The sequence below is a fragment of the Bufo gargarizans genome, chromosome 1 (assembly GCF_014858855.1).
Source record: "Bufo gargarizans isolate SCDJY-AF-19 chromosome 1, ASM1485885v1, whole genome shotgun sequence".
NCBI classification, from domain to species: Eukaryota; Metazoa; Chordata; class Amphibia; order Anura; family Bufonidae; genus Bufo; species Bufo gargarizans.
Window position 1 is genome coordinate 221,413,540 of NC_058080.1, and position 18,858 is coordinate 221,432,397.

General features: G+C 42.7%; 1 protein-coding gene across 6 annotated transcripts in view; it reads right to left on the reverse strand.

Moving 5' to 3' along the window:
- Positions 1–18,858, reverse strand: part of ALPK1 (alpha kinase 1) — a 195,214-nt gene that overhangs the window by 140,208 nt on the left and 36,148 nt on the right. For 4 of the 6 annotated variants that reach the window (XM_044301796.1, XM_044301770.1, XM_044301788.1 and 1 more), the window contains exon 2: positions 1,184–1,389. The exons of 1 other annotated variant lie outside the window; for it this stretch is intronic. The gene's annotated coding sequence lies outside the window, so the exon portion shown is untranslated. Of the gene's footprint in view, positions 1–86; positions 245–1,183; positions 1,390–18,858 lie in introns of all 6 variants that reach the window. One more of the 6 variants, XM_044301779.1, reaches the window with a different exon arrangement.

The window sequence follows — 18,858 nt, forward strand, 5'->3', positions numbered from 1 at the left end:
ACAGCGGTGGGAGCATTTTTAAGGATGTAGTACTTCGAAGATGACTTTGGTCATTTTGTTTTGAAATTGCTGGAATTATGTCTTACCTATGATTTTTTCTGTTTTCTATTTCAAGGCTATACTTAAACGACAGCTCCAGGAAACTGCTATGGGGGCATCATGTACGCCTTCATATGCTAATTTGTGCCTTGGGCTGTGGGAGAGGGAGACACCACACCGGACGAAGAAGGAGAGGGAACAAGGCCTGAAAGCAAGGGAAGAAAGAAGGACACCTCCTAGTCAAATCCGTAGTCACAGTCCTGACTGGCTATCAGTATGAACAGACCCCAAAGGCAGGTGAGTTCATATGCAGGAGTACCTAGAGTCCTATCTCACCCTATAAGACCCTGGCGATAGTGACAGGAATGAGACTACCTGTTCCTTCAGAAAGAAAGGATGACCAGGAGTCTCACTCAGACCTACAACAAAGGGCAGGGGAAAAACAACACACAGATAAACCACAACAAAATGCAAAAGGGAAAGGAAACACTTAACTTTCCAGTACTTATTGCAGAAACAGGAACTCAGCCGAGAACCAAACACCAGCAGACCACAGATACCACTGAAGCTATAAACCGCACAGCAGTGTGGGAGAAGCAACTATAAATAAGGAAAGTTAAATGACCACAACAGCAACACTTGGAGGTTCGAGGTGTGGCCAGTATCAGAAACAACACAGATATGATGACAGTGGCGTAGCTAGAAATAACTGGGCCACACAGCAAATTTTTGAATGTGGCACCCCTCTCCCAGTAATTTTTTTGCAACCCCTTCCTTTCATGCCGCCCCCATTCCTGTGGCTAGTGAAGATCACTCTCTCAGACCAGGCCCGGCAGTTGTTCCATCCATCTATACTGTCACTGTATATAATTTCATTGTGTAATACTGTTGAGGGGGCCTTGACAAAATCTTCTAGTCCTCCTCCTGGATGGGCCCCTTCTGGGTCAGGGCCCCAAAGCAGCCGATTCCCCTATAGCTACGCCCCTGATTAATGATGTACTATTCATCTGGCTGGGCACAGGACTAGAACGGACTTGAATAGGAATGAATACATCATCAAATTAAATATTGGTTTGGAAAAACTGACGTGGATTTTCTTGATATTGTGTTTCATGTAGATGATGAGGGCTAAATTCTTACTGACCTGTTTAGGAAGAAGACATCTGTGAATGCTATTTTTCACACAAGTTCTTCTCATCCGTGGCCTCTTGTTAAATGTATTTCATTTGGACAGCTTTTGTGATTGAGAAGGAATTGCTCCACTGAGGAGGCATCTGAGAGATTATCAACGATTGAGCCAAACTATTTGAGGAGAGAGCAAATATCCATTGAGCCATCAAATGGGGGTACCTATAGGCAAAGCAACAGAACAGGAGACAATGGTTATCTACCACAAGAACTACAAGGGAGGATGAGAAACAGGTGCACTTTTGAATGGCTGAAGTGCAAATATGAATATATCTCTGATCATTTGGAATCCATTGGATCTGATAAAATTATTCTCACCTCTGAATGAATTGAAGACTGTTTGCCAATGTTTGTACTTGAATAGTTCAACTGTGTCCTTGTTATTTATCTTAACTGTCTATTTGAGACCAAGGACTTGGTTGTAAATGTGTGTACTAGAGAGTTAGCATTGTCTGCATAGTTTGTCTTGGGATTCCGACTTATTGCGGATCTGAGAAATGGCCACTCCAAGGTTCATAATAATACCAGAAAACCAAGATATGCACAGTGACAATTATGCATTGCGTAATCTAGCTACATGCCATTAAGGGTTCAAGCTGTTTGGTTAAAACTGTATAAAAGCTGGACTGTTTCAGCAAGCCACTGGAGTTCATCTATGAGATGTGTGGTTGCAATTATGTAATTAGTAGTTGTCTTTTGTCTAACCCCTTAATGTAAGTTTTCTATTTGGTGTTGGTGTATTTACCAAATTTTGCTAAAAAGGACATACTGTATATTTGCCTAATTATCCTTATTCCCTTAATAAATGCACTTAATTATTTTACTATTCTTAAAGTGGTGTCAGTTGTCTCTCTTTAAAGAGTATCTGAACCTAAAATGGTTCATTTGTTAGCAAGTTACCTAATTTGTTAGCAATACACTGGCTATTACATATCATCGCACAAAAAATTTGAAAGATTAATTAATGTGAAGTCATCAACAGGGTGCCAACAAGAAATGTGGGCTGTTTGGAGGCAAAGAACCAAAGTGAGGTTCGGGTTCCTGTGGAAAATGTGTGGCCTGTAAGAATACTGACAAGACAATTACCGTAAGTTTTATGATTCTACTGGTACTGAAGAATATATGATTACCCATCATATCACCTGTACCACCCCAGCTTTTATTGATTATGCTACATGCCTACATGGTCTGAATGAGCAGAATAATTTTGTCAATATTTTTTAAGACTGTTCATCTGCAGAGGCACAATTGTTATCCATATTTAGTTGAACTCTTGTAGTTTTAGTTGTTTTTATTATTTTACTAGATGTCTTTGTAATATATGTTTGCATTCCTATAGATCTGCTATTATTGTTGACACAATGGCATGTTTTTTGTGTAATCTTGCTTATCTTCTTAAGAAGTTCCATGAGATGGTTCTGAAGTTTGGTTCCGGAGAACATACAGGTGAAACTCGAAAAATTAGAATATCGTGCAAAGTTCATTTATTTCAGTAATGTAACTTAAAAGGTGAAACTAACATATGAGACAGACTCATTACATGCAAAGCGAGATATTTCAGGCCTTTATTTGTTATAATTTGGATGATTATGGCTTACCGCTTATGAAACCCCAAAGTCACAATTTTGAGGTACCCTTTGCTCAGGGGATATGGATTAATTGGCTGACTAGAGTGTGACACTTTGAGCCTAGAATATTAAACCTTTTCACAAAATTCGAATTTTAAGCTGCATTAATGCAATTCCTTTTAATTTTCATTACTGAAATAAATGGACTTTTGCAGATATTCTAATTTTTCGGGTTTCACCTGTATATATAAATATGCATTTGATCACATTTCTTATGTTTTGCTTTTTTTTTTTAATTGGTGGTATTGGTATATTACTATTTTGGCCACTGTGGGGATATTTCGGTGTTCTAGATTATACATGTGATAAAATCTGCTATGGATTTTTATTCACTTTTATATGATGCATTTTGGGGTATTTTTGTATTTACACACTTTGTTGGGCATATCTGTATTGAGTTGATATTTTATAGATGTATTATCTTTATGATACTTGGAGATATTTTTGTGTCTACACGTTTTGCTGCGTTTATTTGCAATAAATTAATAACTGTTGTTTCTATGTGTTTGTGGGAACTTAGTTTTTTTAAATATATTGAGCACTTATGCAGGTTAAGTGTACAGTTTATGAATTGCTATCTAATTGTTATTTTAAGTATTGATTTTCAATGAGGAGTTTTTTTTTTTACTTAATTATGCACTGTATGTTGGCATTAATAGTAATGAAGCATTAGTGTATGGTCACATTTATACAGTTGGTTTGCGGTTTTGCACTTTGTCATTCGCACTGTGCACTTATGGTTTCACTTTGTTTATTTGATATTATTTTCACCTTTTTGAAATTCATGTGATATACTTTGATCATGATATGTTTTATGATCCCCTGAGCGCATTGATTTATTTATAGTAGTATATATTGGACGCTTCATCGCCTAGAGCAGGGATCAGCAACTTTCAACACTCCAAGTGTCGTAAAACTATGACTCCCAGCATGCACACTTGCTTGGCTGTTCTCAGAACTCCTACAGAAGTAAATGGAGCATGCTGGGAGTTGTAGTTTCAGAACAGCTGGAGTCACAGAGGTTTCTGACCCCTAGGCTAGAGCAACAATATTGGCACCATTTATTATGGTTCTCTTTTACCCCTATTGCACTACAGTGATTAATGTCATTGTGTCACATAAGAGAGGCCATGTTTCTGGTTCTTGTTAGATGGCATGTGATGCAGGGGAATATGAAATACGTTTTTGGCGCATATCTGTGTATACATGTTGCCTGGGCCAGCATACTTGGTATTTACCATAATGGTACTCTCAGTTTTTAGCCCTGCTATTAGTTTATGGATAACTGCTTAGCCAATGTGTATTTATTTTATGCAATTTAAGGGGTACATATTTGCTATACATGTAGCACCTTGGTAACAGTACATTTGAGTAGTAATATAGAAAAAGAGGAGTGTAGCAGCTCTCACCTGCCCTTCCTTTAGTTGTGAGCACGGACAGCCCGTGTCAGGTGCGGGCGGCAATGGAGAAAAGAAGTTGAGAAAATCCAGCTCCACTTAAAAAGGAATAGGCGTTTATTCAGCTTGCGGTTAAAAACTCATCCGAGGATACAAAATAGCAGTCTTGTCTAAGCTTTTCGGGCTACTAGAAACAATTCCAGCCCTTCTTCATGAGAAGGGCTGGAATTGTTTCTAGTAGCCCGAAAAGCTTAGACAAGACTGCTATTTTGTATCCTCGGATGAGTTTTTAACCGCAAGCTGAATAAACGCCTATTCCTTTTTAAGTGGAGCTGGATTTTCTCAACTTCTTTTCTCCATTTGAGTAGTAATGTCCCTTTCATATATATATATTATTTTTTTTAAATAATATTTGGTGCTCATTCTGGACACAGTATTTCACAGACAACTTGCAAAAACACATTGATAAATCTCAACAACGCTAGATATCCTGCTTGCCCTCATACAATATATCATAAACTGGCTGCCTGAAGCCACTATTAAGGGTAGTTTAGTACCTAGGAATTTATACAGTTACCATTAAATGCAAAGACAGCTGTAAAACTCTGTTTGCAATGAGCTCCTCCTAGTGGGGATTGCAGGAAAATGCAGTGGATTTATGTTCAGAAGCAATTGAGGAGGGCAGCGAAGGGCCCTTCTACCCCTCAGGTCCGACAGCAGTCAAGTTTGTCCATGGCGGGTAGGCATTCAGAGTACATAGTAATAATATATATCGGTCGGGTGGCTCAACCAACAAAAAAACAGAGGATTAGGTGCACTCTCCTATGGCAACACCCCCGCCAATAGATAATTGTGATAGAAAAAGTAATGAAATCGGGGCACTCTCTTATCTCTTATTTTATATGGAAAAATGCTGTATATTTAAAAAATCCCATTGTCAATCAATAGAAAGGACAACGCCCCCTGACTGAGCAGTTTCTTGAAGAGGACAGAGCAGCAACGGCATGGAAAGCAGAAGGTGGGATAATCCCTTTAAGGTTTTTCATAATTGACACATTGAGGATTTTCCTGCAACAATTAACCTCATATGCGCCAGATTTAGACATTGACACTAGTCATTATTTCAAGTCATCTATATGGATCACGTGGAATAATATCATCAAATGTTATTATATGTACCCAGCAGAAAACTTTATTTTACATGCCTGATTTTACAAATGTACCCAGCAAAATATCTGAATATCTACAGTCGTGGCCAAAAGTTTAGAGAATTACATAAATATTGGAAATTGGAAAAGTTGCTGCTTAAGTTTTTATAATAGCAATTTGCATATACTCCAGAATGTTATGAAGAGTGATCAGATGAATTGCATAGTCCTTCTTTGCCATGAAAATTAACTTAATCCCCCAAAAAACTTTCCACTGCATTTCATTGCTGTCATTAAAGGACCTGCTGAGATCATTTCAGTAATCTTCTTGTTAACTCAGGTGAGAATGTTGACGAGCACAAGGCTGGAGATCATTATGTCAGGCTGATTGGGTTAAAAGGTGACCTGCAAAGAAACGGTGCAGCCATCATTGCGTTGCATAAAAATGGCTTCACAGGCAAGGATATTGTGGCTACTAAGATTGTACCTCAATCAACAATTTATAGGATCATCAAGAACTTCAAGGAAAGAGGTTCAATTCTTGTTAAGAAGGCTTCAGGGCGTCCAAGAAAGTCCAGCAAGCGCCAGGATCGTCTCCTAAAGAGGATTCAGCTGCGGGATCGGAGTGCCACCAGTGCAGAGCTTGCTCAGGAATGGCAGCAGACAGGTGTGAGCACATCTGCATGCACAGTGAGGCGAAGACTTTTGGAAGATGGCCTGGTGTCAAGAAGGGCAGCAAAGAAAACACTTCTCTCCAAAAAAAACACCAGGGACAGATTGATCTTCTGCAGAAAATATGGTGAATGGACTGCTGAGGACTGGGGCAAAGTTCATATTCTCCAATGAAGCCTCTTTCCGATTGTTTGGGGCATCAGGAAAAAGGCTTGTCCGGAGGTGAGCGCTACCATCAGTCCTGTGTCATGCTAACAGTTAAGCATCCTGAGACCATTCATGTGTGGGGTTGCTTCTCATCCAAGGGAGTGGGCTCACTCAGAATTTTGCCCAAAAACACAGCCATGAATAAAGAATGGTACCAAAACAACCTCCAACAGCAACTTATTCCAACAATCCAACAACAGTTTGGTGAAGAACAATGCATTTTCCAGCACGATGGAACACCGTGCCATAAGGCAAAAGTGATAACTAAGTGGCTCGGGGACCAAAATGTTGACATTTTGGGTCCATGGCCTGAAAACTCCCCAGATCTTAATCCCATTGAAAACTTGTGGGTGGACAAACAAAAACCCACTAATTCTGACAAACTCCAAGAAGTGATTATGAAAGAATGGGTTGCTATTAGGGATCGACCGATATTGATTTTTTAGGGCCGATACCGATAATTTGTGAACTTTCAGGCCGATAGCCGCTAATTTATACCGATATTCTGGGAATTTTCATTTTTGAAAAATAAAAAATAAAATCCTACACATATCTGCTGAAAATTAATGTTTATTGTTAATGTGTATTTTTTTTTGTAAATCTTTCTTTTTCATTTATACTTAATATTTTGGTGTTTTTTTTACTAACTTTTAGCCCCCTTAGGGACTAGAACCCTTGTCCTATTCACCCTGATAGAGATCTATCAGGGTGAATAGGAGCTCACACTGTCCCTGCTGCTCTGTGCTTTGTGCACACAGCAGCATGGAGCTTACCATGGCAGCCAGGGCTTCAATAGTGTCCTGGCTGCCATGGTAACCGATCGGAGCCCCAGCATTACACTGCTGGGGCTCCGATCGGAGGAGGAGGGGAGAGGGGATCCTGTGGAGGGGCGCACTGCGCCACCAATGTTTTTAATACTGGGGTGGGGGGCGCACTGCACCACCAATGTCTAATACTGGGGTTGGGGGGGGGGAACTGCACCACCAATGTCCAATACTGGGCTTGGGGGGGGGCGCACTGCGCCACCAATGAAGATTAATCTCAATTATTCATATACAGGAGGCGGGAGCTGGCTGCAGAATCACATAGCCGGCTCCCGACCTCTATGAGCAGTAGCTGCGATCCGCGGCACCTGAGGGGTTAACTACCGCAGATCGGAGCTACAGCTCATAGAGGTCGGGAGCCGGCTATGTAATTCTGCTGCCAGCTCCCGCCTCCTGTATATGAATAAATGAGAGATTAATCTTCATTGGTGGCGCAGTGGCCACAGCCCCTCCCCTTCTCTTGTCCCCTGTCCTATCATTGGCGGCAGCAGCAGCAGCACAGGGGGGAGGAGACACTGCTTTCTTCTCCCCTGTGCTGCTAAGGGGAACACGGAGAGCGCTGACAGCAGTGCGATCTGTGTTCCCCATATGCTATCGGAATATCGGCAAAATAGATGCCGATACCGATAGCTGTCAAAATCTATCGGCCGATAATATCGGTAAAACCGATAATCTGTCGATCCCTAGTTGCTATCAGTCAGGAATTGGCCCAGAAGTTGATTGAGAGCATGCCCAGTCGAATTGCAGAGGTCCTGCAAAAGAAGGGCCAACACTGCAAATACTGACTCTGCATAAATGTCATGTAATTGTCGATAAAAGCCTTTGAAACGTATGAAGTGCGTGTAATTATATTTCACTACATCACAGAAACAACTGAAACAAAGATCTAAAAGCAGTTTAGCAGCAAACTTTGTGAAAACTAATATTTGTGTCATTCTCAAAACTTTTGGCCACGACTGTACATCTTGTGTACTGTAATAGTGCCATAACCTATCTATACCCTTATAAATTATTACTCAATCTATTTTGGAGTAACTGACGGCAACTATATTATAGCAGGCCGTACTAGTGCCTTAATAATAAGGATATAGAGAGATGGATTATCCACGTTGTTGTTTTTAACTTTTTATACATGGTTCTAATTTGACATTGGATTTTTATTATTTTATGGGTCGTATATACATGTCATTTTTTTAATATAACATTTTTTTAAATATACAGCATTTTTCCATATAAAATACCAGATAAGAGAGTGCCCCGATTTCATTACTTTTTCATTCAGAGTACATACTTTGTGCTTGCTTCACCCTTGCCTGAACAGTAAAATTAGTGAGTGGATGCCCTGCTGAGACGGTTCTTATTGAAAGGCTATGCAGTGTCAGAATGGGACGATGCAAAAAATAAATGAATAAATAAAGTAGTACTCGGCTATTTCTGACACTCCCATAGAAATGAATGAAGGGGCATTTCCAACCAGCTGCTCCGTCCATTTCAGGGGAGCTCCACAGGATATGAGGTCCCCGTTCTCACGATCGGTGGGGGTTCCAGAAGTAGAACCCCAAGCGATCTGATAGTTATCCCCTATCCAGTGGATAATGTGCACGTCACCGACATTGTGAAGTGCACAGTTACATGCATGTGTATATAACATTACCGCTGCAGCCAATTTGCGTTAGACCGATGTGACAGTGATTGGCTGCAGCAGCCACATGCTGTTTGCGTCCCGCAATACACCTGCGGCCATGTGCATTCCGCTGGTAATGGAATCCATAACGGAATTCTTAGATAACCTGAACTTTGTACGCCGAACTTGAAAACAGAAGTTCGCTCATCCCTATTGCCCAGCATACCAAGAGTTACTTTGAGCATCAAAATGGTGGATTATTGATCCTTCTCCTAACACATGCCCAGCCCACCGAGTGTTTGACCATCAAAATGGTGGATTATTATTCGCACACCAAGTGTTTGAATATCAAAATGGTGGATTATTATTGATCCTTCTCCTCACACATGCCCAGCCCAGCCCAGCACACCGAGCGCTTGAACATCAAAATGGTGGATTATTAAACCCTGTATCACACAGGGATTAATAATTTTGATGTTCAAAAACTTGGTGTGCTGGGCTAGGCACCTGTGAAGAGAAGGATTAATAATAATCCACCATTTTGATGGTCAAACACACTTGGTGTGCTGGGCAGTGGCACATGTGAAAAAAAGGCAGAGCAGCAGTGGCAGAGACTGAGACCAGCAGCAGCCATTTCGGTCAGATTAGAGCCAAAGCTGCAGAGTAGCTATAATCTGACTAAAATGGCAGCTGCTGGCCTCTGGGAGTCTCTCTGCCACTGCTGCTCTGATTGAGTGCCCACTGCCCTGCCCTGCTGCCCATTATTAACATTCAATAAAATTTACTACGGATAGAGGCTGGAGCTTTGCCTGCTGCTGGAGCTGGAAGCAGGTCCTCCTTCCCCTGCTTGTTGTGCCACTTCTTGTCACACCACAGACCCAGCCCGCGGTCTGATGAATCTGGCTGCTGGGCTAGCACAGAGAAGACTGGGGGTGGGCATTAGGTCACAGCACACAGACACACTCACAGATGGGGGCATAGGGGCGTGGGGCTGTGGGCGGGCACACCGGCGGCTGGCAGGGATAAGTGCCGGAGGAGTAGCTGCAGTGAGTCACGTGCTCGCTCTCAGTGCTCTGAGTCATCTCCACTCTTTCGCCTTGTTCCAGCCTTCCACCGCGGAGCTGACGGGGGGCGCCCGGCTGTTACTGTCTGCAGCATCGCGTATTAGTTATGGTGGCGCAAAATGGGGCATTTGGGTTGGCAAATCAGCATGGGCCCTTCACTCACCCTGGGCCCGGGGCTACCGACCCAAACGCCCCAATTATAATCCGTCACTGGCTGTTGATTATCAACAGATCCCAACAACGAGAGTGAATTGCACCCGTACATTAAGATGATTTAAAGGGGCTTTCCAAACACATTTTTTTACAATCCACTTACAATCATATAAAATAACAAAAGGATTAATAATCATCCTACCAATCCCCACTCCCCATGCCAGCAATTTTCTGGTGGTCTGTTTCCCAGATGTGTGGATATGTACTGCTGCAGCCAATCACTAGCTGTAGCCGTGACGTATTGACACCACTAAAGACAATACAGTGATCCCTCAGGATACAATATGTTCAGCATACAATGGTCTTTTCTGACTCTTCGTAAGTTGAAACTAGATTCATACAATGTCTCAGACTCAGATCCAACCAGTCTCATCCACTTCTCTGGTAAAATAGGTCTATTAGTTGCTAGTTAGCAGCTATTCCTGACTGTTTTATGTAAGGACTTGGTTAATCAGTCTTAGTTATCAGCTTGTTTTTTCTTAAACCTTAACTTTCACTCATCTTGGATGACATTTTGGGGCTTTGGAACCGATTACTCAAGTTACACTGGTTTCCACAATGGTCGTCCAGTTACCAATTAATATTGTAACTTGAGGGACCGCTGTACTGTGACCTGTGACTGGCTGCAATGGTCACATGCTTTGTTAACACATAATTGGTGAAGTCATGATTAACTGGTGGGTAAAAAAAGTAGCGTCGGTGTGCAAGCTAGTCTCTGTAGTCGCGCACCCTTGCTGCCAGCCTCTACTTCATCTGACTAACCATATGTTGTTATGTTATCAAGGGTAAGAGACAAGCAATATGGCTAAGAAATCAGATTACACAGGGTATAATCTACAATCTGCAACTATGGATGTTGATGAAAACCGCAAAAGCCTTTTAAGGGGTTAAAAACAGACATGTCCAGATAGCACAATAAGCATTTTTCTTGGGTGACTCATAGTACTAAACTCAGACATATAGCAGTGAGTTACTACATATTGCAACAGACAAAGTTTTGCTTTCAGTTCCTTTCGTGGAAGGCACATGAGCAGAAGGCCAAGGATTGCTTCATCCCGGAGTTTCCTGCTTTCATCTCAGCAGTTTCTGCTCTTGTGCTCTTAAAGCTTTTCACTTCCACCAAGATCACATTTCTGTGTGTTAAGGTTTAGCTAGAGACATATGTCTATACGTACAAAACACTTTACTGTCATACCATGAACCAAAAGAAATGTATAGTTATATCGATACATGAAGACGGAAAACAGAAACGGGAAATAAATTGTTTACTGGTTCACAGCAAGGAACATGGGGGACATGTTATATGCCAGTCTTAGTACAAAGTCCGCTTTCGAAAGATGCGCCAATTTATTAAAAAAGCAGCTGGCTTAGATTTCCGCTGTAATGTAGTTTTCTGGAGTCAATTACGTTAAATACACATGACAAGAATGGCATCAACTGGGGAAAAGACACAATTCTGTGCCAAAACCTGCACCTTTTCTATGCCAGAAAACTGGCGAAGGGCATTAATAAATCCTCCCCACATAGTATTTCAGCAACTCCAACATATGGAGAAACGTATTAGGACACACCTCTTAATCATTGAATTCAAGGGTTTTTATTCACTCCTTTTGCCACAGGTGTATAAAATCCAGCAACTAGCCATAGGGTCCGCGTCTAGAATGTTTCCTTTACCCAATGTGATTTGAGTCATGTCTAGTCTTTACAGTAATAGGTAAATGTGTAGGTGTGCTTTACACTGATTTGATTAACGTAATCCCACCTAATTATGTTAGTACAGAGGTCGCGCAATTTTTTTTCTGGAAGAGTAAAAAGACTCTTACCATTTTTGAGGAGTATTTTTAGCCGATGAGGAGTACGAAAGTTACAGTCATTCAAATAGTCAATACGAAGGTCTACATAACATTACAGGGTTGCTATTTATGCAGGGAAACCATTACTAGTACTCTAGAACTGTCTTCCAGGCATAAATAGCTAATTTAGACAATTTTAAATTTAGCTGAGGTCCCTGTTGCTCTGAGGTGGTCGGTACCACAGAGGTTACTTTTGCTCTGAGGGGTCAGCACCACTGCACCACCATCTATTGTGCCTGTGTCCTGCTCCGCCAGTACCTCAGGTCTCTTCAGAATCTACCAACAGCCCCGGTGGCCCCGAAATACCCACCTGAGAGCTCATCTACAAAGACGTAACTTTGGTGGGCAGCAATGGCCACGTGATGGATGACAAACCCCCAGTGGCCAGCAGCACAGAAACAGCAGCAAAAATTAAAGGGATTGTCCCAAGATCAACACTATTTACTTATCCATACTTGACCCAGAGAACACTAGAACATGGTAACCAAGGTGGGACCCCCAGCGATCATGTACTTGAAGGGGACATGTCAGTTTATTTTTTTAATCATATACTTTTTATTAACAATTTCCTCTAAATTGCAAAAATAAAAAGCAAGAAAATTGTCTGTACAATATACATGTAATAGCCAATAAAGGATATATCAAAGAATCACATGGACAATCACATTATTAATCGCGTGAGCACACTATGTAACATCTAGCATAATAATAGACGTACATGAGATCAAGCATTACTGTTACACAATGCCAATTCTACAAACCAAATTTCCCACCACTTTGATTTATAAATAAAAGAAGACCCCACCCTATCTAACTAAACCCCAGTCCCCCCCCACCCCCCACCCCCCACCTGAGCGATGGAACGGTCCCGGCATCCAACCGGTTACATAATCTAAGCTTACAGAGAGCAGTATATGGTGTACTTCTCATATCTGATTAACAGACCACCCAACACCCAATTTATATCATTCTGTTCATTTTAAGATATCTTCCTGACAGGAATATATTGGCAAAAGTCTCAGCTTTTAATATCTGCTTTTTTCTGACTAGCCAGTATAGTCAGTGGCATATCCGTTTGGAGCATTTCTTCTGTGATTTATGATTATATTTTCATCCGCACAATGCTCCGTTTTGTGTAGGATGCCTTTGTGGTGCATGTGGACCGCGCCGACATCCTCCACCGTATGCAAAATATTTTTTGCTGGGGATAGTTGTTTGCTGCGGTCCACATGCGGTGGGACTGCTCCCCCAATGAAAAACACGCTACAGTGTTAGGGGTTGAGCAGCTCCCCCAGATTTGCCACTATATTTCTGTGTTTTTGTCTCATTTTAAGTAAACCCAGAGCCAAAGTTACTTGGGGTAAAGGAGAAAAAAAATAAAGCAAGGAGAAACACTATCCACGCTGCTTCCCACAACACAGTATATTTAGGAAAGGAGGTTAATCCGTACATTGTATCCTATACTTTTCCCAATTCTCCCATATCTTATTGAACTTCGTTACACAATTTCTCTTAATATATACACCTATATTCTAGGCGCAATATATCTGACATCCGATTTAGAAATTCTTCCCTAGATGGAGACTGGGGTCTAAGCCGGTATTTGGCTATCAGTTTCCTAGCTTGAAATAGCAACCGCTGTACTCCCAGACGATGGTGGCGATTTTCAAATGTCCAATATCCCTACCACACATGTTCTTGGCCCAGGCGGAACCGTAATATTATATGCATCTTTTATAGAGGCCAGGACCGTGGTCCAGAAACTCCGGAGCTCTGCACAATCCCAAAACATGTGTAACAAGGATGCAGGAATCATACCACATCTAGGACAATCCGCACCTGTCCGAACACCAATCCGGCATATAAATTCGGGAGTCCTATATACCCGGTGTAGCAAAAGCAATTGGGACATACGTTGCCCCTCACAAACCGACAATTGCGGAGTGAGTGCTAAAAGCGACTTCCATTGCTCTTCTGCAATCGGCCCGACCTCATCTTTCCATTTAAATTTGACTGCTAAAACACCTTGTTTCAGTGATATCACATACAAGTTCCTGTAAATGGATGATATCAGCCCGCTCGAGGAACTGTTTGTGAGAAGCTGCTGAAACAGCGGGATCGTAGTACATTTCAGCAATACGGATTTTTCCTGTGTCTGAAAAGCATGTCGTAATTGCAGTAAATGATAAAAGGCCATATGTGAGAGACCAAATTCATTTCTTAACTGATCAAAGGACTTAAAGACGCCAGCACTCTGCAGCTGACATAAATATCTCACTCCTTTACGCTCCCAAGGCGAGAAGCCATCTAAATGGAACATTTCGGGCAGGTCCGGATTGCTCCATAAAGGGGAAAACTGCGTAAACCCTTGCACTGACAGCAGCGCCCGACATTTCTGCCAGACCTTATGTATCATGGAAAGTGTGGGATGCCCTGCCATCTTGCCAGCCAGTCCACTATTTTCCAATAAAATAACCGGGGAGTTATAACCTATAATATGTGCCACCAATCTGGCTAAAGCAATATCTCCAGGAGTCCTACCCCATCCCCTCAACTGTTGCAATTGAGATGAGATGTAATAGAGCCATACGTTCTGGATTGAAAGCCCTCACACCTCTTTCCCTCTCTGCAGAGTGTCTAGTCTAATCCGAGCTCTTTTATGATGCCAAATCAGGTCCTTAAATAATCTATTAATTTTGATAAATATCCTACGAGGTATCCATATCGGGGAATTATGTAGGACGTACATGAGTTTGGGCATGAGAATCATTTTAATAAAGTTACAGACAGCGGCAATTTGCACCAAGAATTAACCTCAGCCGACACTGTAATCAAGAGCGGAAACTAAGATCCCCAAATACTTAACCTGTTGCGCAATCTGTAATGGATTGGACTGTGGAAGGAGAATCATAGCAGATTCATCTAACGGTAGGAGAGTGGACTTATCCCAGTTAATACGAAGACCAGACCTATCTCCAAACTCCTGTATGAGTGACATGATAGGACCTAAGGACCTCTCCATATTACCCACATAGATTAACATGTCATCCGCATACAGGGATACCCTCTCCTCCCAGGTCCCACAAGGAAATCCTATGATCCTATCAGATGAGCGCAACACACAGGCAAGCAGCTCAATTGCTATGGCGAACAAAAGGAGGGATAAAGGGCATCCCTGACGGGTTCCTCTACCCAATCTAAACGACACTGAAGTTCCCCCATTGGCCCGTATCCTAGCCGTGGGGCCATTGTACAACAAGTGGACCCAGGAAATAAAGGTTTTCCCAAATCCCATGACTCGCAACACCTCCCAAAGATAACTCCATTCAACACTATCAAAGGCCTTTGCCGCGTCCAGTGAAAGGATGGCTCGACCTCCGGTTGACTCGACCCTTCTCTGAATATTAAGAAAAAGTCGTCTAAGATTTACCGAAGTACATTTGTCAGGCATGAATAATAGTGGAAATAACGGACTGAAGACGGTTCGCTAAAACTTTCGCCAAAATCTTAATATTAGAGGTCAACAGTGAAATTGGTCTGTACGAAGTAAGGGGACCTGGGATCGTTACCGGGTTTGGGTAGGACCACTACAATAGCCTTTTTCATAGAGGCGGGAAGGCTTCCTGTTTGAAGGGCATTATTAAAAACCAACAGAAGATGGGGCAGCAGGACACTACTATATTTTTTTTTTTAAACTCCATCGATAGTCTATCTATCCCCGGGGCTTTCTCGTTGGGAAATGATTGTAGCCCAATTCCAACTCAGTGAGTGTTAAAGGGCCATCTAGACCCGTCACACTTTCCGCCGATAGTCGCGGAATCCCAATCTTTGTAAGATAAGTAGCTATATTGCAGAGTCCACCTCTAATTTGGTCCTATATAAGGATTCATAATAAGTGTGAAATACTGCTAAAATCTCCTTATCTGTCGTAGCAAGAGAACCATCTGTCCTCTGTATAGACAAGATTTTGGACGGGCCCTCCTGAGCTCTGATAACCCTTGCTGGTAGTTTCCCAGCACTTTTCCCCGCCTCAAAATATTTTTGTTTTAAAAAGAACCTGTGATTATGTGCCGTATTTAGGAGATGTTGCTTGAACCCCATCTGTGCTGCTATAAGGGATTCCTCGCTTGCCCTGTCGGATGAGTTTACAAACTTTTCCTCAGCCTCCACTACTGAAGCCTGCAGCTGTTTCTGGGCATCCCGGGTTTTTGTTTTGTGTCGACTAATTCTTTGAATGTATAGGCCTCTAACGTATGCTTTGTAAGTATCCCACACCACCCCCACAGGAGCCGACCCCACATTATTCACAAAGAACTCCCTCCATTCCTCCACCACGCCATTTTCCCCATCTACCAGCTGCAACCAGAATGGATTAAGTATCCAAGTACCAACCCCAGAGGGACGCCTGGTGCCCAATTGCAATTCTACATAAATTGGGGAATGGTCAGATAGTACTTGATCTCAGCCACTAGTGACAGCACTTCAGGTGATCCTATAGCTAAATCAATCCGAGACAACAAATGGTGAGAGCTAGAGAAACATGAGAACTGACGCAAAGAAGGATTCCTCACCCGCCATATGTCATGCAGGTCCAATTCCCGCAGCACACTGGCGAAATTGGAGTCTCTACTTGCTCCCGACATCCCGCCCCTATCTAACGTTGCAGAGGGACAGGTATTAAAATCACCTACTATCAGTATACTATACTGATAGTAGGTGATTTTAATACCTGTCCCTCTGCAACTGAGTATAGGTCAATGGGGTAGTTCCTCAACATATCTCTTAATTTCCTATATCACCTCGCTACTATAGGGAGGAGGAATGTACACTGCTACCAGTATAAAAGACCACTGATAACAAGTACAGTGGAGACAGACATAGCGTCCACTATCGTCTATATGAGACGAATGACACATAGATGGCAATGATTTATGCACCAGAACGCTCACACCCCTGGAATGTGAAGAGAACATGGAATGATATGCATGACCAATCCATGGCCTACGTAGGACCGAGGTAGTAGTAGAAGATAAATGAGTCTCTGACAGACAAATTATAGCAGGGTGAAAGCGTTGCAGCGCCATAAACACCGCGGTTTGTTTCACCTAAACCTCTAACATTCCATCGCCATAAGGACTCACAGTACAGTTAATAGCCAAGCACACTGCTCCGGTCATACATGCTACCTCCATACTTCTTACATACCACAAAAGATCTCGGATCCCGATCCATCGCTCAACCCACCCATTCCCATCCCCAAAAACTAACCCAACAACATAACAACTTCCGGCTAGGATAGGGTCTCTACCCTGAAAACCCCCACAAAAAGGGCAAAAAAGTTTCCCTACAGTCGGGCTAATATATGGCGAAATAACCGCCACAGGAGAACCCGTGAAAGAGTACAAACATAGATTAGGTTACTTTTACTATAGGCAAGTAAATCTGCAGCGTAATATGTATGATCAAACTATTAAGACATATACAAGCTACTATAGGTGACTCCCGCAACTAGTCACCAAGATAACACAAGGGCCTAGAGACCCGACATATATAACACATGTAGAGTAAACAAGAGGTCAAAAGAGCATTAGGCAAAAAGGAGGTACATCCTATACATAAGGCATTAATATGCATAACATATCAAACGTGTCCCGTAATATCTTCACCATATCTCACGTGACCCAACGCTGAGACACTCATCCCACAGTTGCCGAGTTCTTAAGCGATGGTTCCTTGGCATCAATCAAAGAAGAATACTTCTCCATGCGCCACTACACAAAGCTTGGCGGGATACAGCATAGAGTACGGAATTTGTAGATTTCTCAGACGTCTCTTCACATCCAGGAACTTGACTCTCTTCCGTTGCACCTCAGCGGAGAAATCCGGATAAACCGCAATTTTATTTCTATTAATCAGTAGCTCAGGATGGTCTCTTGCTTTTTTAAGAATAGCATCCCTGTCTCTAAAGTGCAGCAACTTCATTAAAACTGGACGGGGTTGGGCCCCTGGTGGAGGAGCACAGAATGGCACTCTATGCGCCCTTTCAATAGCAAATATCTTGGATAACATGTCCTTGCCAAATTTAAGTATAAGCCAGTCTTCAAAAAAGACACTGGGTCAGAACCTTCTGCCTTCTCGGGGACCCCCACCAAACGAAGGTTGTTCCTCCTGGAACGGTTCTCTAGATCATCTGTTTTTGACATCAACAGTGTTACATTGTGAATAATCCTGCCCAGATCTCTTTTAACAGGGGGCAGTTGGTCCTCCAGAGTGCTCACTCTGACTTCAACTTCAGCCATCCTATCAGAGACTTTTTTAAGGTCTTGACGGAGAAAGGACATGTTTTCTTGTAAGCTGCCCATGTTAGTAGTAAGGAGACCAAGCGAGCTATTACATTGCTGTACCGCTTTAAAGATATCCTTAGAAGTGGGTTCACCAGTATTATCATCAGGCTGTCCATACTGGGTATGCTGGGTACATGTAGATGCAAGGCCACTAGATGGAGCTAGAGGGACAGAGGCCACAACGTCAGCCATCTCCCCTGCCTGTGCGCCATCATGTGTAGGCCCCATTACCGAGGATGCCGAGGCTGTCTGACACACAGATGTCTCCCCAGATGTAGCAGGGGATGGAGCAGGCACATCAGAAAAAGGTAATGTTGAATTAGTGCGGGCGTATTAACCCAAGCGGACCGCCACTTCCGCAGCTCGTACCGCCGATGCGGCGCCATCTTGTTTTACCGGTGTGGAGGTACCGGCTTCTTTCAGCTCCCTATCCTTTTTGCCAGTGCGGGTCATAGTGGTTTTTGCAGGCTCCACTCACTTCCCGGTGCCTCTCAACAGTGCCTGGAGCAACAGCGCTTACTGCAGACGGAGGATTCCTCAGGATAACCAACGGCAGGTCAGGAGCTCCCCTCAAGCACGTCCGTTCACATGCCCGACCAGGCCACGCCCCCCGGACATGTCTGTTTTAGTAACGACTTGCATTTCCCATGCAATAAC